The sequence below is a fragment of the Haemaphysalis longicornis genome, unplaced genomic scaffold (genome assembly GCF_048455015.1).
Source record: "Haemaphysalis longicornis isolate Haplotype H1 unplaced genomic scaffold, Haemaphysalis longicornis Haplotype H1 scaffold_1, whole genome shotgun sequence".
In the NCBI taxonomy this organism is placed as follows: Eukaryota; Metazoa; Arthropoda; class Arachnida; order Ixodida; family Ixodidae; genus Haemaphysalis; species Haemaphysalis longicornis.
In genome coordinates, this window is record NW_027526203.1 from 157,658,734 (window position 1) to 157,680,031 (window position 21,298).

The 21,298-nt window shown below is 43.8% G+C and overlaps 1 protein-coding gene across 1 annotated transcript in view; it reads left to right on the top strand.

The window, feature by feature from the left end:
- LOC144138393 (putative defense protein 3) overlaps positions 1–21,298 on the top strand; it is a 51,515-nt gene that overhangs the window by 20,690 nt on the left and 9,527 nt on the right. The window lies entirely within an intron of this gene.

Here is a 21,298-nt window from a genome sequence, read left to right on the forward strand (position 1 = left end):
ACTTCATAACACTGTAAATTTGAAAACTAACAGTTGTAGAATAGTGCTTGCAGCGTGAAGCCTGAACGTGATGTCACGGGAGTAGGACAGGTGCACACCACTCTCGCGGAACCCTGATTCTACAGGAAGGCCGTGGCGTGCTCGAATCTGCCTGCACACTAAGACGAACAAATGAAATAGAAGAAACCGACGCAAATACGTAACACCAGAGAAGAAGCCGTTTGAAATAACCCGTGCCAAACGAGAACGAAACTAAAGCGAGAAAAAAGGCACGAGTACGATGTATCAGAAAATAACTTCCTACTAAGCTGAGGGTTTCGATAACGTAATACGAGCACCATGCTGGTTTGAATTTGCCGCGTTCCCATCACCCGCTTTCTTTTTTTGCCATTCTGCCTTAGTCACGTTATTCCACTGTCAACCACCGACGGTAGAAACTGCTTCTTAGGACGAAAAATTTCAAACAAAGAGCTCATATGAACTTCTGGAATAAAAAATAAATGAAATTTGTAGTGGAATACAGATTAATAAATTAAAACTACAATAAAATAAAATAGTTTGATTTGCTTGCCCCCAGTAGGCCCTGGTGCAGCACTGGAGCTAGAAGAGAACGCACTGAAAGTAGCGCCACGCCCTTGGCGCGAATCCTTGGAGCGCGCTGTCCTGGACCGATTACATCACCTCAATTATCAGCAAAATCATGAATCGCATTTTGAAAGCTTTAACCCTGCCCTGAAATATTACCATGAGCATATTATTATCACCATATTTCCGCCTTGCCCCAGTTTCGCTCAAAATCGGGCCTTCTGGAATAGCACGCCTGCCTTGATTTTCATTGTGACATGATCTGGTCACTCGCCCACGCTTGCCGCAGGCGGCCGTTTCGCCGCCTATATATTCTTGTTACGAGCTCCAATGCACCCGAGGAAAAGTCTTCTGCTTCAATTTCGTGATAATTATAGAAATAACGAGTCTGAAGAAACATTCGCAAACAGAAGCCCGATGAACGAAAATTGTCCAGCTCTCCGAACACCAAAATAAATTGCCAAAGATTCGTGCTCCCTGCTTTGCCAATCAAAGCCGACTGCCAAGGGAAATTCCCTGCGCTGTTTCTACCGCCAACCTTTGTAGCAACCTTTGCGCCAACCTTTATACCGACGCGCCACGTGGCTCAATAGCTAAGGTTTGGCGCTGCTGAGCACGAGGTTGCGGGTTCGATTTCCGGCAGCGGCAGTCGCTTTTCTGATGGAGGGGAAAAGCAAAAACGCCCGTGTGTACGAGATTTCGGCATACGTTGAAGGTCCCCACGTGGTCAAAATTAATCTGGGGCCCTCCACTAAGGCGCTCTTCATCTCCTCCGTTGCGTCGGCGCGTTAACCACTGCAATAAATCAATGCATCTTTGTACCGGCAACCTTTGTAGCTTTCGAACAAGAGGCTCTGACTGAGCCATGGCCCGCCTTTAGTGGTAGGCCACACAAAATGTTTTTCCTGAGTTCACAAGCTAAGACCGGATTTTTTTTCGCGAGAATAAGCATGGTTTCTTTTAGCTTGCAGATCTTTAAAGTACCAAAGACAGGTATATTGTTAATTTTTAAAAGCTATTTTTTCTCAAATAATGCACCAAATTTCTAGTCACGCCAGCAATGATAACTAAATAACAAAATGCTCAATAAAAGATACTTGTAGTATCTATCTAGCCAAATGTATGATCTGTGCAATGAACTAGGATATATGCTATCTATAGGATTTTAAAGAAGTAACCATCAAAAAGCTGCATATAAAAACAATTGCCCTCTTCACAACAGTTCTTTTGCAATAATGATCAACAAAATATCAACTATTTCTTAGATTTTTTTATCCTAGTTGATTCCACAGATCTGCGTGTGATAACGAGCACGCAAAGTTTCATTTCAAAAACGTATTTAAAAAAAAATATGATGCTTCAGGTAGCGCCTGTTGTTGCAAAATCGTGTTTTGAGAAAAATTTTAATACACGTTTGAAACCGCGTTAACGATAGGAAACAGAACTTAAAGAGGTCTTAAATTCACCAAAACTATTGCTTATGATTCCATGGGAAATAGAAATTAAGAAAAATTTGTTTCTGCACAAAGATTCGCAATTTCTAGAAACGAGGCGGTTTTGTTTCAGGTTGGCAATACGAGGTCCACGGTTTAAAAACCAAGTAGAAGGTCCAAGACAATCACAATAGGGAAGTAAGTTCAGATAACGTGTTTCTCAATGGCTGAATGTTTACAGATACCTAAATATTACGAAACTAAAAAAATATCGTAGTTGACTGAACATACAGTATGATAAAGTGCACTGTTCACACTGTGTATAATATAGTACTGGTCATACAGATTGTTAAAGTACAGTTTGATCAAGGCCAACAACGTTCATTCAGCAGCTGACATCTTTATCGTGCTTCTTGTAGGTTTTATAGGAATAATAATTCGACAGACAACAACAAGAATACACTTTAATAACATTTCAGGCAAATTACGACAAGAAAATTTGAAACTAGGCAACGTGTCATAAAATACGATAGATTTTTTAAATGAATATATTTTCTGCTTCGAGGAATGAGCGCAACGGTTCGAAAACTCTCTGTAACTCCGAAACTAATAATGATTGGGACGTAAAGTTTTTTTAACTTGTTTCTGTATCCTTAGCAATGTTTTATGCACGTACAAAACAAAATAAGTACAGACTTCAGCCCTTGCTTAAGCTGCAAAGGGATGCTCAGCCAACATAAAGAACATACATTGAACTTGTTGCCTGTCTAGATTTTATAAGAATAATGATTGCGCATACAAGAACAGAAATATGTGTAACAAATGATGAAGACAAAAGACAATCAGAAATACCCGAAACAGCACTGTATAAAAAGTCATTCATTTCTTGACCCAATACAGCTGAGTTAGGGTTTCTGAATACCATGGTTAGGGCTGGAAAGCTCGCTCTAACTCCATAAATTATCACGATAGAAGCACGATTACTTGTATATTTGTAATAAGTGTTTATGGATGCTCAAAATATCCAACCGAAAATTTTGGATTTTTTTAAAATGACTTTTGAAAGTGGGCTACCACCTTAACAAAAGATAAGCAAACGAAGGGCTGCCGAAGTGTAGCTCACGTCGTTCTCACTCTGTTGGCTAAAGGCACGCAAGAACCATACGGACACGACGTTGTGTTGATCCTCATAATCGCAACTCTGCAACTTCGCTTTTGCATTATTTCAAGGCGAAGCTTTATATGGGTAGGCGAAAGGAAAATCCAGCCGTCCACTGTACACAGAAAGTCCCTGTAATCCCTTCCCCATGCGTGAAAATAACACCAGGTTGGAGAGGACTCACCGCAAGGTGGAAAGAGATAGGCTGTGTTTATCGCAACTAATGTGACTGAGGCGTTCTGCTTACGGCGGCCACTTGCCGGTTCCCTTCCCACGCAGTAATCAGTAGTCTTAGGTGACGGCGGCTGTGTACATACATACAATGAAAGTGCCGTATCTCTCTTGGGCCGTTTCCCTTTCTACACGGGGCGGGCTTCCGTCCAGTTCTGGCGCCTGGTGCGAGCGCCCCGGCGTTTAATCCGTGCCGCCCGTGGAGAGCCGCAGGAGATATAATGGAGCGATTTTAAAGGCAATTTTCAATGGCAATACGCACCCTGCTTTCTCTACAATTACGGGCAGGGGAAGCGCCGGCGCGGGCGGAGCCATACGTTCCGGCGTCGCTGTTTAACCATCCGTAAAGAGTGCATAGAAGCATGTTTTGATTAATTACAAGGAACCACGCACTTCTCAGTAAAGCCTTGTCATGTGCGTGGCATTGGGCGCGGCGCGTTTAATAGCGAAACCTCTGAATTGTGCTGCCAAGAGTGGCCCAGTAAGTCCTGCCGCTGTACGCGTCAGTAAGGCGTAGCGCTACTCAGTGTATAAACCTCTGTCTCTAGCACGACAGACCAGCGCAAAATATCCGATCCTCGTCCCCGTACCACGATTCCTGAATTCTCCGCAAATTTGCCAACGAACACGTCGACATTAAGATCAATGCTAAAACTTCATCTCTAGCGGGAACGCTTCCCGATAGGCTGTGACTCCTGCCACTGGCTTCGGGCCGAAAAAATGGCTGCGTATTTCTAAATTTGGCATTTTTGATGGTTGAGATCCCCAGCCATAAGGTCTATTGTTCTTTTTGTCTCCTGTTTTAGGATACGCACGGCTGTCGTACAATGACTATGATAAACGTTCCGAAAAGGAGTATGAAGGATTCGCTCATCACGCCGCTGAAGCCGAAAACGGTGAGCCCGCGGGACACAACTTTCTGGCTGACAATGGGTGGCTGCTGTTAAAGTGCCAAATTAACGCAGCGACAGTCCCCGAATTCTGATCAAGCGAATGGTAGTATTAGTAGGAAACTTTATTGATCCCTGAAGTAGGACACGCATTTCCAGCGCGTTCGAGCAAACCTCTGAGCAGTAGAGAAAAAATTTCAATATTGCCTAACCAGTGGACTCTACGATCTGGTGTGATAATCTGGACCGACTCCTGTCATAAACTTTTTTGAGCACCGCTCTCTTCATGAAATCTACGAACTATATATTCAAGGAACCATAAACTTCAAAATGCTATCCACCGATAAAAGTGCTTGAACCTTGAGCGGTGATATCTTGTAGAATATTGACTGATTTCGTGTCCCTCTTCTTCCCCACCAGGATAGTTTGTCCCCTCAGAGAATGATACAATTATTCGTTCCTTCCTTAGTCCGGGAATAAAAGTAATGAGACGCTCTGTTCATTAAGGGAGCCTCCTTGCTCTTGCCGCCTGCCCACAAAGTTTATGTCCGAAGGCGTGACCTGATGAGCAGCACGGTGATGTGGGGAGTATAATCTCGCCTCCATGTGAGTACCGTTTACGTGAGGCCGTCGCCGAATGCCCACGCGAAACCTCTAGGCAAACTAACAGGAGATCCACGCAGCGGAAAATAGGCCTTCGTCCAGGGAACATCGCTTCACCCTTAGCGACAGACAAGCCACGCGACTAGATCTGGCAGTAAGCTAGAGCACAGGCGTTGCCTGAAACAGCTGTTGCCACGCTTAACCTAACTGATTCCTACATTTGTTGCCGGCTATTATTGGTCTGAGAGTCAAGACCCTTTCTTCGCTTTCAGAGGAGCAAATGCGTGTTCCCTAGCGACCTGAATGTTTGAAAATATTTCGAATGCATATCTGCTGACACCCTCAGTTTAACTGAGCAAAAAACAGGCTCACGTCACAGCCCCCATTCAGCCTAATGCGGATAAATATATACATCAAGGGACGATGAAGACCACATACAAGTTCGATTAATTGAAATGACTGTTTAGCCTCCGTTAAAAACTACAAATTTTATCGCCGACTTAGATACATAACCGAGATAATAAAGAAAACATCTTCAAAAGTGGCGATTCCATAGCCACTTCCTGAACGTTTTCAATAACTGCACACAATCTTGTTAGTGCGATTGGCGGCCACCTACGCCAAAAAAAATGACAGGGAGATTGTAGTACGGCCCATACTTCCGGTTCATCGTATCACTTGAATGCTTACGGGCAGTTAACACACTGATAAAAATATTTTTAGGTATCTCCAGGACATGCGACTCCTGCACGTATTGCGTCACTGTGGCGCGAACTTGGGAGTTATTCAGTATTTCTGGCGGTTTTTATGCTTCAAAAACGTCGCTTGCTGCAGGTGTTGAGCGGAATGAGCTGCCACAGAGTACTTCTTTCATATAAAACTAAGTTGTACTTCGTCTGTGCCGTCCCTTTAAGAGCGTTGGCATGTTGGCACGCGTTGGCACGTTGCTATATTAAGTTTTTTGTAATAACCTCCCAAGGCAGAATTACATCCTGGATTGTATTCTTTCATTCAATGACTCTCTGCAGATGGGGTTTCACAGCAAGCTACGGTGATTTCAGCTTTCAAATTTGTTTTTTTGAAGAAATTCAACCAATGCAGACGGGCCTTCTTTTATTGCCCTTCTGCATTTCTTCGAAATATTTTGGGCTTGATGTATTTAGCACCTCAGAAACTTAACCCGCAACAACCTTTATTGGTATCCCTTTCTTCCCCTTCCTACCAACATCCTTTCCTTTACTGGGGTTCGTGCTATCCTTTATAGTTCAGCATATTTAGACAGACATTCCTCCTGTGAAAGATTGTGCTTTTGTATTCCTTTGTGTAGGAAGCTCCTTTGCTTGATTGGCCGCCACAACTTTATTCGTGTGGCACAGTCATGCAAACCTCTAGGCATCAATTCTTTTTATGGACTGCATGTGCTGGAAGCTGTCGTATTTTGAAAAAACATAAAACGCCATTATCTTATGACTTCACATGAGAGGTACAAAACGTATTTTCCACTTCACAGTTGAAAATCAGCCAGCGGGATTTGTCTTGAACTGGAGTACTGTGCTTCAGTATGCTTTGGCAGCTCGAAGGAGCAGTCCTGTCTTAAAATAATTTGACAAGAAATTCTGATTCAGGGTTCCATCAACACGACCCGTGTCATTGCCTCTAAGTAGTGCACTTCGGGAAAACATTTTCTCATGCCTTCACTTCCGAAACCTCTCGGCTTTAGCAGAGGCGGCTAAAAAGAGCATGCATCCCTTCTCTTTTGCCCTAATTCCTCCGCCTTGGCAGACAAAAAATAGTGAGTCAGTATTGTCGCTACACTCTAACCCCAAAGACGGGTCTCGCGGGACCGGAGGAAACGGGAGCCAACTCGTTATTTGCAGAATACGGTCGAACCTTTTTATGAACGCGCATGCTCTTTGTCTGCCTATTTGTGTTTCTGTGTAGTACATAGCAGTGAAAGCTCCATTGTCAATACTCAGATCGCGTAGCAACACAATAAGTTACGAAGAAAAAGGGCGCCTTACACTCTTGCCCATAAATCTCTCAGATATGCTTTGCAGGGGCGGGCGTTATACAGGACGAATACATGTTCCACCATGGGGCGAAACTTAAAAATAATGGCCGAGATTAATATTACTCTAATGTTCCTGCTCAATACAAACAAATACCCTTTTTGACTGTCGGCCACCTCGCCTGGAGCATCGAGTGCTTTAAGAAGTATGATAAGTAATACTACTACCTTTCATGCAGGTGAGAACAGGGCGGCTTCGTGGGCAATTTTACTCGGATCCAGATTGAAGTTTGAAGTTTGACTTTTATTTATTTCCATAAACGTACTCCGTTATGGTGGAAAATAAGGTAAAAAGTTGCACTCAGCAACTTGATGGAGCCCTACATCATTCACGGTCAGAAACAACAGCGGCGGGGAAAACAAGAAAAAACAATACATAGACAACAGCTTCTGGATGTCAAACAAAAGTAGCACCAAAAATTCAACATATTCAAAACTAAAATAGATAGTGATTAAGAAGAAAATATATGCAACAAACCGCGCAAAAACAGCAAGGAACTATTCCCAAACATCATAGCCTTCCCAAACCAATAAATATAAGCCCGTTCAACAACTTCGGAAGGGTATACCCAATCATCTGCAAGGTGTAGTTTGTACGTGGGCGAGGCACGTGCCAACGTTCAGACAGTCTAGTCAGGTAGGGCGTATGATTAATTTGGAGATTAGCTATCAAAGAAATGTTCTTAGAAATATTTTTTCGTTCTAGAGCATATGTGTAGGCTAAGCGGTACTTAAGAAGGTTCGGAATCTTAGGTAGACAAAGTTTACTCAACAAAGGGGCAGTAGGAGCATCATAACGTGCACTACATAGAAGCCTAATACGTTTTTTCTGTAGCAAAAATAACCTATTTATATTATTTGCTGAAGTTGTGCTGCACACGAGACAGGAATAGTTAAAATTACTTAAAAAATAGTGAATTCCACGAGAGTAACTCGACTTTATACGGAAGATCACGTACGGAATATACCATCCCATCTAGGCGCGAAAGTTGACCGGCTAGAAAATTTATGTGTGTATTCCAAGACAGGTCTTGGTCGAAAAAAACACCTAGCGTTTTCGCAGACATGACCAGTTAAATTTTGGAGTCGTTTAACATATCATCCAGTAAAAGGATATTCCTGTTTTCGATTTAAAAGCATCGCTTTCGTTTTATCTATGTTGATTCTTAAGCCGTTGCCCGCTGACCACCTGTGCATTTTTTCAAGCACTTCATTAGGGGTTTTTACCACCTGCATGACATTACAAGATGAAACAAGGAGAGTAACATCTTCAGCGTAAATTATGTATTTTGTATCAGTGTCAACGTTCACGATGTCAATAATGTAGATGTTGAATAGAAGGGGCCCTAAAATATTGCCTTGTGGTACGCCTAAGTGCAGTTGTCTGATTTTAGAGCGGAGATTAAATAACTTAACAAATTGGCTTCTGTGACCTAAGTATGACGTTATAAGTTCTAGAGCTATACCGCGGATACCATAGTAATGCATTTTTTCGAGCAGTAGTTTATGATCTATACTATCGAAGGCTTTGCTGTAGTCAATTAAAACACCTAATGTAAGATGTCGTTTTGCAATGTTTTTCAGAATGAATTATTCTTGCTCAAGTAACGCTAGATGTGTCGACCTTCGTTTTCTGAAGGCATACTGGAAATTCGATAACATTGAGTTCTTTTCAAGAAGGTTGGATAGGAGATTGAAGATAATTTTTTCCAAAGCTCTAGAAAAGATAGGAAGTATTGAAACCGACCTGTAGTTAGATACCCATGCTCTATTTCCTTTTTCGAACAATGCAAGAACCTTCACCACTTGCAAATTTGAGGAAAGGTTCCTGATGACAGGCATAGATTATAAACAAACTAATACTGGTGCAATAACATTATTGACAAACTTGGCTGGTTTAATTTGCAGGCGGTCGGCATCACAGGTAGTTAACTATTGTTAATCTCCTGGAAAATAGGAATTACCTCTGATTCACTGGTAATTTCAGGAGGGAACTATTGTTAATCTCCTAGAAAATCCGAATTACCTCTGATTCACTGGTAAGATAAAGAAAGATAGTGTCGACAGAGTTGGTCGTGATAAAACGGCAAGCATTGAGATTGCAGTTACTGCGGCCTATGCTGGTGAAATGGTCGTTAAAAGTATCAGGGACTAATGGTTCGGCAATTTCAAGTCCATCTTTACGGATTTGGACAGTATGTGGTACTTCAGGTTTAAGATTCAAAATTGATTCAAGTTTATTTCAAACTTTCTTCGTATCATTCATGCAGGCGTCAAAGGAGACATTATAATAATTTATTCTGGCTTTACGGTCATCTTTTGCGAGTTGGTTACGAAAAGTCTTAAATACTTTAAAATCAGCCATCTCACGTGAATTCAGAAATTTTCTGTATAATTTATACTTGGTTTTGATTTTACCAACTAATTCCCTCGTAATCCACGGCTTTCGTATATTACGCAGATGAGCCTGAGTGGTAAGCAAAGGAAAGTTAGTGTCATAGCCCGTTTTATAAATCTGCAAAAATGATTCGAATGCTGTGTTACTATCTATAGTACAGTAAACCTCGCTCCATTCGAGTTGACATAACTGATTACGAGAATTCTCAAGTCGGTTTTCCGTGATACATTGACCTGTCCTGGTACGCGTGTTCACCTTATCGATTTTTCGATTTAGACTGAGAAATATAGGCATGTCGTCACTTATACCTCAGAAGAAAACGCCACTTTTAATATAGGTAGGGTTAAAGTTCGTACGAACTAAATCAATGCACGTCGATGTGTAACTCGTTATCCGCGTTGGAGTCGAAATAACATTTGAAAAGCCGTGCGTGCTTATTAAGAGATTGAAATTCCTTGTGACAGAAGTGGTTGCGAACATGTCGATGTTAAAGGCACCTCCAAAAATGGGCTTGTACTGATTATCTAATTTAAAACCAAACAGGTTTACAAGGAAGCAAGAGAAATATACCAGGCTGCCACTTGGTGGCCAGTAGAAAACGGAATATACTGTTCGGGTGCAAAGTACGGTTCATACTTCGAAATTATCAGTTATGCAGCAAAATTGATCAATGCGATCAGCCAAGATACTCTGCTGAAGAAGCATTGATATTCCCCCCCCCTCGACAACTGGTCCGTGATGTAGTGAAACATTGATAGTTTGGTGGACACCAAGGCAGTGAAGTAATATCGTACCATGTCTCCTACAACATGATTAAATTTAACTCACAGTCAAAACTGCTAAAAAACGCATCAATGTCGTCACCCTCATTTCTAATTGACTGACAGTTTAAATGACATATATTAGTTGATCTGGCATGGTCGGGTCCTTAAAAGAGGGTAAATTCAGCCGGGGAGATCAGATCATCAGATGCCGTATTTTCTACAAATGCTGAAAATTCGGAAAATTATAAACTTCAACTAAACATTGCAGAACTTCAGTGTTGGGGCAGAACGGAAACATTCGATATTCACCATCTCTGTGTTATTACACACTGTTCTCAAAAAGATGAAAACCTGCACACGCAAGATAAATTTGTTTTTGGTTGAATGAACATCAAAGTGTAGTTCTTTAGGGTGCCTTTACGCATCAGAAATCATCTGCGCATTGGTGTGCTTGTTGAGCCGCTTGTGCAACACGAAACGTAAGGTAGCGAGACGTGGATACTCGTTCGAAAAGCCTTGCCTAGACAAAACAATGAAAACGCAGTTGCACAGCGCAGCGCATAGACAGCGCGAAAGCATCCTAGTTAGAGTCAGCGTGAAGTCACGCGCTGAACACCAGTGACGATCGCAGATCGCTGAAACCTTATCAGATTGTGTGTGGAGCGCTGTTAAAAACTTCGAACAACGTACACGCACAAATGCGTATGCGGTATGTAAATAGATAACTCCTGGCAACACCAAAGTCAAATCAAGACGCAAGTGACGGGTAGGGTATTGCCTCAGCGAAAGTGAACATTTCTTTTTCACACAAATAAAAATGCAAAGGGGAAATTGCACGAAAGAATGCAAGGACCAAAACAAAAAACCGGAAACACCACAGTTACAATTTGCTATCGCCATCTTAACAGTTCCCACATACAAAAATAAATCCACAGAAAAGAAAGAAACAATACGCAAACCTAGAGCGTAGAACATTTTCAGCTGTCAGTCAATTGGAAGAGATCATCCTGACAACGAATTAAATGGCGGGGTCACCCACCGATCTTCGGACAAAGACCTTGCCATTTGCATGCCAAGAAAACCTCTAGCGGTTTGCAATTGCCCATTCACGGGTGAGGCGAAGCAAGTCCCTGTTATTTTTCGTCATGTTTTCAGTGATCGATACTGGCGATTTCGCATTTTTGAGGGCTTTACTTGCTTCGACCCATTTGTCACGAAGTGACAGCCTTGCGAAACGCACAATGATTCCTGGTATTTTGCCAACCTTGGAAGGAAGCCGGTGAATAGCCTCTGTTGGGACTTCCTCGTCTTCACCCCTTCTAGAAGACGACGCTGATCATCATCATTTTCATCATGCTCTTCACGAGCCGCCGCATGCTCTCGTGGCTGCGTCGGCTCGCGCCCTTCTTCTTCTGTTTCCATTAAAGCGTCATCGTATCACGACGTGTCGCTCCCCTTCCTGAGCATCGCGCCGCAGCTGGAGGACCCAGAGGTCCAACAGCCTCAATGTCATCACCAACCAATTCTGGTAGACCAATAGGTGTACCCACGTAGTTTGGCTTATTTAACATGTTCTCGTCTTCAGACACAGCGATACCATGAACTTCTCAGTTGTACTTTCTGCTGCGCCACTCGATGTCATTAAGCGAAGTTTTCACTTGTTGTATGTCGTCAGAGTCACATGGCTATGTCTCCAGTTCAAGAACACGCTTCTTTAAGCTGCATATTTCGTTATCGTGATAGGCCTCTTTACTTAGTATTTCGTCGTATTTAACCAAAGTATTATAACCAAAGTAGTGGGTAAGAACTAACAGTGATTCCATACCAAAGGAGACATGATAATTTTGCAACCTTCCGGATATGCTTCAAAAATTTATTCTAGCAATTTTGAGTCGGAAAGGGATACTCGGTAAAATATTTTTGGCGAAACAATTTTTTTAGTCCTTACAGTGGCCTCCAAAAATCTGGAAAAGACGTAAAAAGTGATGCCTTTTAAAACATTTTGCCAAGGAGCCATTACAGCTTACGAAAGCATGTGTGAGCAGGTAAACAGATCTAACCAGAGGTAACGCTGCCGTAAAAAATAAACGCCAAGCTTAGCGATTTTGGACCCGACTTTGGACCCACATCAACAGCAGGAATCTGACAAAAATCGTTGAAGTTTCGCCCTTCTTTAGTCAACTTTTAATAAAATGACTGCAACAACAATTTTAGTACTGATTCTCTAGAACATCAACATTTGTTTGCAACTTTTCAAATCACAAAGCCTCACAACGTTCTTTTGGTAATAAACTAATAAAATTGAATTTTCACAAAAATTGCCACTAAAGGGGACCCAAAACGGCCGCGTGGGCAACGGTTCGTGGTAGCGCAATGTTATTTCTAAAGCATGTAAAAAAATGAAAAGTAGTTTTTGTTGTTGTGGAGAAAATATTTTTTGAAAATGAGTCCTCACAAGCGGCTCCGCGGCACCCGCCAGAACTGCGTGCTCCGCTCGCCCCGACACCTTCCAGTGTCGTCTGGCCGTGGCCTGTTCAGACCGGTGTAAAAGCGGCCGTCGTCTGCTACGAGGCCTTGAACCCTACAGAAGTCTGCGTGATCTGAGCAGTAGCAGTTGATGGTGTCTCTTTTCCGCTGCGATGTCAACAGTAAAGTGGCATTTCTCAGTTAGCTATGTCAGGTGGTGACATTTCTGCTGGCACAGAAAAATACGAACATTCAAAATACTTAGCCAACTTAGAGTATGTGCCAATATCCCATCAAAGGTTTTGTGAACATAGTGTTAGGCTGCACAAGCACAGTGCAGTTCCCTGGCGCCTGTCAAACTGCACGGCCTCATTGCGTGGAATTGGCGTGTTCTCTTGAGCTGTTCAATATTTGGTTTTGTGAAAATGCCAGAATTAAGTTCGCGTGAGGTGTTTGAAGTAGGCATTCTAACTCGGTGAAATCGATGATTACATGAACCCGAAAAAATTCAGTGCCATCTCAATGTGTCAAGGAGGAGGATTTGCGAAGCTGGGCGCAGTCCAAGGAGTGAACGTAACAAAACACGTCGCTTGAAATTTCCACTTGAGCGTACTTCTTATTTGCTTAGCTAAAGGAAACTAGGAAGTAGCATTTATATTCCAGCCGACAAGCGTGAGGCTCTTAGTTTCAATCCTGCAGAAGACCAGGTATAGGGAGTAGGCGGGAATCCCGCAATAGTTACAACTTCATACGAACTACGTAATTAAGAAAAATAAATAAAACTCCGTTTGCTAGTGCCTAATTGCCTTATAAGTTGTTTTCGGATAGCTTTGATTAAGCAAGAGTTACAGGTGTTTTCTCTAAGCATACCCCTGCGCAGACAATTTTCATTGGCTTTAGATTGCATTCAGAAACTGTACTACTTCTATGTGAACAATTTATCAGAAGTAAATAAACTCGGCGTAATGGCAGCGTCGTGTTACGAGTTAATTTCGGAATACTTTCTGTGATATCTATATTACATTAAGAGTTACGTAGCGATTTACATGGCTGTGGATCGAATGCGTGCGATTCTCTGTCCACGTGACTTCCGTTAGCTCACACTAATAGGGAAACCTACACATATACAGTTACTCTAAAAAAGTGGAGCACCGCTATGGAACTGTGTAACCAAATCCATTTCGAACATGACTTCTATGAGCAATAAGCAAATACGTTGTTTGCTATATTATATCGTCCAAATATTTCTTAGTCTCGAAGCTGCAAGTTTTATGAAACAACCGTTTGACTCATTGTTGCAGTCTTACCAATTGTCCACCCGATTGTCCATTCGTTCCTGGGAGCTGTGACCGTAAATACTACGCACGAAGTGCCAAGATGAGGCAGTTGACTGACCTGCCACCTGACCTAAAAGATGTAATTTCTCACCGGGTCAGAAGGCCGATGTTGAGCATCACCAAAATATGGACCCTCCATCATTAGGTGTACTTTTCTAAGTGCACTACGCAAACAGCCTCAAAACTGCGCCCGGAATGGAAACCGCGGACGCTCTTTCTCGCGGAACAACGGGTATTGCCAACACGCTGGCGCAAAGCTTGAAGTCCTTGAACTGAGTGTCTGGGGGATAGGCTGTGCCCCAAGTGTTACATCCAGTGCACGAAAATGAAAAAAAAAGAAGTCTGGACTAGAGTCTGAAGAAAGAACACAAATGGCATGCGCTGAAGGCTCTTACACGTTTCCCAGTCCAGCGTCCGATACTCCAAGGGGAAGAACGCGTCCTGCGAGGCAATCTTCCCTTGTTGCGTCTAAACCAAGAAAACTGCTAAAATCTACGGTCGATGCAAGCGTCAACACTGACATTAGTGAGCCTCTTATAAAAGCACTAGGTGATGACGGAAGCCTGGCAGAAGATTACAAGATCATGCGGTGCATCCTTCGAAACAAGTACCGAAATGCACGTTCGAGGCACCAAGAGCTCGGAATCATCGATTTGGTCCCAGAGTCTTGGACGATCCCTCAAGTCTTGTAGTACTTTAATTGCGGGAAAAAGCTGGTGCGATACGCGAGGCGCCTCCGCGAGTCGAAAGGCCTACTAGAAAATCCTAGTCCAAGAAGAAATCGTTTCCCGAAGGCCAGAGTGAAAACGCCGATAACGAATTTTAAAGAAAAGCTTTGTACCTCTACCTCCTAAGGGCTCTTAGCGACCGTTGGTGTCAACAGAAAGCTCCCGCGAACAAATAAAAAACTTGCTGCCACCTCCAGGAATCGAACGTGCAACGGATAGAGGTAGTGAGGGAGAACCCGTTGTCTCAATGATTAAGCTACCAGCCTACGCGGAGACGGGGGAGACTGTCGGTGCACTCACACAGCACATTAGAGGATTTAAGACCTGCATTTTCGCGGAAAGCCATATGATAGCATCACGCGACCTCTCGCGCCGCTTTGTGCTCCGCCCACGGCACGTGCAGCAGCCGTGGGCATGCCATGCGCATGCGCTAGGACTTCGTAAAAATTAACGGAAGTTCACACCAACGCATGGCATCCCACTTCTCTTCAGTCTCTGCCGCCGATCTCGTAGCCTTCGTCGGCTGCGGCAGAGATAGAGGAGAAGTGACATCGTCTAACACCAGGTTTGAGCTTCCTTTCATTTTATAAAAAAAACAGTTTCCACTCATGTGCTGCACCAATACAGCTCAACCAACCACGATTCATGGATCACGCATTGATTTGACCTTAGCAAAAAATATCTCTTTAAAGTAATAAATGGTCAGATTAAGCGCATTTCACTCGTCTATGGTTTCACTCTTCGTAGAGCCACGTGTGTTGATTGAAGAGATGTCGCATTGGTAATCATTGTGGGTGTCATTTACAGCTCTGCTTTCCAACCGCATTCACCGGGTGTACTGGCGCGCTTTTTTTACCAAGATGATCGTATAACGTACTGCCTTCCAGAAAAAAATATTTCGTGAGACCAAACCCAGAAACGCCTGCTTTTGTTGAACCTAAAAGAAGCTTTCGTTCAGTGGGAGCAAGAAAATACGATTCTGGAAGCGTCGTTTTCCACCTTCCCATCTCTTCGACCTCCTTGGTGCGTACTTGCTGGATCGGCTGGTGCACATTCTGTTTGTTTGTGTGAGCACCACCAGAACGTAAAGCTGATGCTACATGCCTCGAGCACACAGGAGACAGCTTCTGCACTCACGGCTATGACTGTCTGTAGTCTTGAAAATCAAGACAGCATGCTCAGCGCCTGCTCCCGATGTCGCGGCCTTGCGGCGCTCAAGACTTTCCTTCGAAACCATACCCCCAAATGTGATGAAATTAGGTACAAGCAGTGGGTGTGCGCTGACAAGTGTATCTTATCAATACAGCAGTTTCAACTCCCTCGAAGTTAATGGATAAGCTCGTTGAAAGGCTGGAAAAACTTAAAAGGCACCAATACGTTAACAAATCACAGGCAAATTATCTTCAAAGTGTGAAGCTACCCTTGCACCAACTGAGAGGATTGTCTTAATGGATTTTGTCTGAAATTATAACTTCATCGTGCAGGGCGCCTCAGTCTTGCCTTTCGAACGCCTCACAATCTACGCTTCACCCGATTGTTGTCTACGTTGGAAGCGATGATCACGAACCTGGTTCAAGCTCTTGCTCTTGTGATTCCAACGTTGTCGTATCTGGAGCCCTCAAGCACAACAACGCAGCGGTTCATGGATTTCAACGGCATTTTCTGCACAAACTCAGGCGAAAAAAAGAAAACCTAATGAGAAGACATTATTTCAAGGATGGTGAGGCATCGCTGTATAAAAATCGGTGGAACTTTGTGAATAGCACCTTTCACAAAGAACACTTCGGACTGAAAGCAACGTGGAATTTCCTTGCGACTTCTCATGGCAAGAGTCCTTGTGCTGGCTTAGGGGCCACTTTCAAAAGGCTGGCCAGCAGATCTACCCTGCAGATACCACTCGACAACCAAATCTTGACGCCAGAAGAACTGTATGATTGGGCGGGCCAATCAATGAAAACAGTCAACGTACATGGGGTCCCCGACAGTGCTGTCGCAGCAGAAAGAGAAAGCCTTAGCAGCGGATACGAAACACTTAGATCGATTCCAAAGACGCGCCGATACCATCATTTACCACCAAAGGGACAAGGATACGTCTCAGAGAAAATGACGTCGAGGTTTACCGCCGAACAAGTGTACACAGCGCAACGCTAAAACCGCCCCACTGTGCTTCAACAATGGTGTGAAGTGACAAGCACGTCTAGATGAAAACATGGGCACTGAACACGGCTGTTATTGCATCTTTTGTTGTCGGTATAGGTTAATACCGTGTCGCTATAGGTTAATAAAAGAACAAAAAGCTTCATTAAAGTGTGTTGTTCCATATGATCCGAGGACATTTCCTTTATAAATACTGCCGGTCATCGCATTTGACTCCATCACCGTAGGGCGCCCTGTGTTTCACCTTTTATGTGGCGAGGGTAAGTGACATTATTCCGTCTTAACTGTCACTTGTGCGTTATAACGCCGAGGCCTGGTTCACGTATTTGGCTCAGTACTTCACACCGACATTCCATGTGGTGTGACACCGACCCAGGGACCATCGCCATGTAGTATAAGGAAAGCAATGCAAATCCTTTCTGAGCTTGTAGAACGTTTCCCATCAGACTGTAAAAAAAAACAGTAGGACGCGTATTCCAAATCAATCTTCAACTCGTTGCGGACGATTATTCTAATTAGCAAAATAATGCGTAAAGCTACAGGCCTGATCCGTTGACGGAACCCTCCGGTAGCTTCTAACTAGGTCTCCAGTAATCATAAACTGGCACTGATGAATCTTCCCCCTCTCTTCAATGGTAAATATTGCTTGAGCGTTCTCTCTCATGATCATAGGCCCATTGAGGAGCTCTAACAGCTGCCGCAAATGTGAAAGAGGATATGACCCTGGGTGCCATCATTCGATGGCTATGAATGGCTAAGGCGGGAACACATCGCGAGTACGTAAAAAGCAAGCATTGCCGAAAGCGTCGATACGCGAGCACAACAGCAGGATAAGCTTGCGATGTGTAGCGTGAGCAAAGTAGAGAGCGAACGAGAAATAAATTCCGAATAAAGGGAATATGGGCGCCGCTGTTACGATAATATCGCGGGAAGCTCTCATGATGTCCCAGAACGTCAGTTCAGCATTTACGAAATACACTTGGGTGTTCGAAAAGTTATTGCTAATAAAGAAGTTGGTGCGGAGCCCGTATCAACGGGAATTGCGCCGAACAACGTTATCAGTTTCTGCTGCTGACAGCAAGAAGACCGCGCTGGCATGCGAACCCCTTCGGGAAGATTAAATTAGATTGCTAAAAGGAACAGAAATCTACCCCGCTTATTCCAACAGTTAGCACTGCTATACGGTCAAGCAGTGAGCAAAAAGAAATCATGGAGGATTGAAAGCGCTTCAAAGAGAGAGGTTGTGATTTTTTTCCCCAGAATAAGTTGCAACCAGAGGGTTTACATCGAGTATCAAGATCACAGAACACGCCTGCCCCGCTTCGGTAGAGCTCGACCATGTGCCTGGCATGAGCCGATGTAGGAGCGACTAATTCGCTTAGAAACATCTGCTGTTACGCATCTGCTCTGACATAGCAGGGGGCAATGCATTTCGTGGCAGTAATAAATGGTGGTAACAAACAATTATAGATATACGGAGGCCATTTTGTGTGCCGCCTTTGTGCCAGGCAACTATCCAAAGGACATCTTGCGTCCCCGGATGGAGAAACCGTGTTCACTATTTCGGAACTGCCCCCCTGCAGTGCGAGGTATACGATAAACCCCAAGGGCTTGTCATGTTAAACACGCAACGAGGTTTTTTATGTTCCCGCGTTTACTCGACGGCGAGGCAAGTGCACCCTCCTTAATGATTCATATTTACCAGAATTTCCACGTTCGGTTGTTTGTTTTATTTCTTTGTTTTTCCAAGCATGGAAATACTTGCTTGTAATAAAATTGCGTGTACTCGAGACGCTACAAGAAAACTCTTGCATATTACAACACCGTAATGGACAAAATAAAATGGGGGTCTTGGGCTCTGGCACCAGTTCAGCTTTTTTCCTTTTCCTCCCCTCTCTCTATCTCCCTCTCTGCAGAGAAAAATAAAGATTTATTTTGATTTGACTTCTGCGGAACGGGCGGCACGGCATAGTCACGCTAAACCACGGGGGCTCGGGTTACCCATCCCAACACGAGAAGAGCAATGACCCTCGTTATTATCATATCCAGATGATCGCATCAGTCGGGCTGGTTCCGGAAACAGCTCGACCATTGGCTGCGGTACGTAAATGTGTAGGAGAGGAACAGCGCCCTATGGCCGGATTGGCTACGGCGCGATCACACATCCGACGAGGTGCATTGACCAATGCGCAATGCTTTCCGCATTCTAGTAGCTTAGGATAATGACATAGCGCCAAACTGAATTGATGCACAGTACAGTGTTGAATTGAACGTAATAAGTCAGCTGTAGTCCCTGGGATCGTGATTTTCACCAGTTTAACCGCGGCAAAGGATGCCCGAATATGAGCGCACCCTCTTGGACAGGTGTCCGCCAGCACGGACATTCCAAACAGTGTGCGGCGCAACCACTTCCACTCACTCAATGGCGCGACCGCTTATGGTGACCAGAGTGCCGCGTGACATTATGCCGGCGGCCGCTTGTCGCAGTTATGTGCTATTCGCAACGGTGAACATAGACGACAAATGATTATTGACTGAAGGTCTCCCAAAGCGATGGTTTCAAAAATAACTACGGCAATGGCACGCTGCCGCCCACAGCTGGCACTGCAAGGAGTAACAACGTGGGTCGCCTCAATTACACACAATGCTTCAACCAGTTTCCAAGGTTTCGAATTATCGCGACACGTGGATGTAGTTCCTCAGAGGGCTTCCGTTTGGCTCTATGGGTTAGATGGAACTCTTAATTTGTGCTTCAGGTCCCGCATGCAAGTGCATTTGTCATTGCGGGTATAGCGATGCTAGACCAGCTATTACTAGTTCTGTATCGCTTTTCCTGCGAACGGGAAGCTACTTCCTCGCTAGAGGCCAAACTCATGACTGCCGGCAGTGAAACGTCTCTACTGTTTCCTTCCTCGATACCTTTTACGCCTGTCACGTTTCCAGCTGACCATGTGGAATGACCTCATCGCGAAACTGCCCCATTAAACCGGTATAAGTCGTTCGTTCCAGGCGATTAGCTGGGTTAAATGGCTGTTAGTACAGTGAAACATAGTGGAAGCACGAAGCAAACGAGGAAAAAGAACGAAAAAAAAAACACAACACGACCTTTGGATTTGACGTAATCCCTAGACATTGAAAGATCATTTGAAATCCTGTAGTCGTCGCGCAGTTTTTTCGCTCTTCATCCTTCTTCGTTGCGATCTTCCAATATTTTTACAGAACCCGGTAATTATTTTTCTCGTGCGAACTCAGTAATGTCGTTATTCGCACATCGTGAATATCCCACGGTCTCACGTTAAGCGCTGGGAAGGGTACGATTTTTAACTTTTGGTAAAACGTTGTCAGGGGCCAGCCACCGGTCCAAACACCGGATTTCTCACGCAATGGCTCGCGCGACACTTGCGCCTTACTGGCCTTATTGAATTCCTTCCATTTGGTGCGTGTTTTATCGTTCCGTTCAGTTTGTCTTTGCCTAGTGGCATCTTTATATCTACCCCGTCATGTCCACGCAGTTTGCGTGCGTTATACATAGGCTTGCGTCCTTTTTTTGTTTGGCTATTCGTTTATTTCTGATCCTTATTACTGCGAAAGAAGAATATTAAAAGAAGAAAAAAACACATACGAAGAATTAGCTGTAGTAGGAAACAAACCGCGCTTAAAAAGGAGCAAAGCTCGGCTTAAAGCTCGGGTATTGTGGTCTTTTTAACTAAATCAGGTGCATGCAAAATAAGCCGTATCCCGTTTGTATTGACCTTTGCCACTTGCGCTTTCATACGCCACATGTGCTCACATCGCTACAGGTATTTGCACAAGGTACACTTTTGCCTGTCTGTTTAATGTGGCCGTTTATTTTATATCATGGTAATCGGGAAATAGCAGCGACGAAAAATCCGTGTCCATCTGTGTTTTTAGACGTGGCTGTTTTTTTATTAAAAAATTGCCCTCTCCTGTTTTTCAGGCTTTCATTTACCAAATAAAAACGCGTATATTCGCTTGGATCAGCTATATAGCTTGATAGGAATTTGTGTGAGACACGTCCTTACTTTGAATTTTTCATAAAAAGTAAAAGCAAATATTCCTTAGCTGCACCTCAAACTCTCCGCTTAAGAAATCTCACATGATCAAATCTGGCTTCGCTTCTGTAAACGATCACGTGGGAGACAGGGATGGGAACTGTCATGGCGGTCCACTGCCCCACGTTCCGTTCATCCTACAGACGTCACTGCTTTCTTTATTTCTTTCTATCTTCGGTTTTACTTGGGCGTTGTTTCGGGACCTAAAGTGTTCACCCACAGAATCGTGTTTTTTACATGCAGGTCCCTGTGAATCATGCAATTGGTGGGGCGTACAAACTATTGTTACATTTTAATCATATCTCTTAATGTAATTCTTGAGTAAAATCCGGCATGGAACAATAGATTCCTCTCTGAAGATGATAGTGAGGGCCGACAAGAATGCAACGGGATTGCGTCGCCCTGT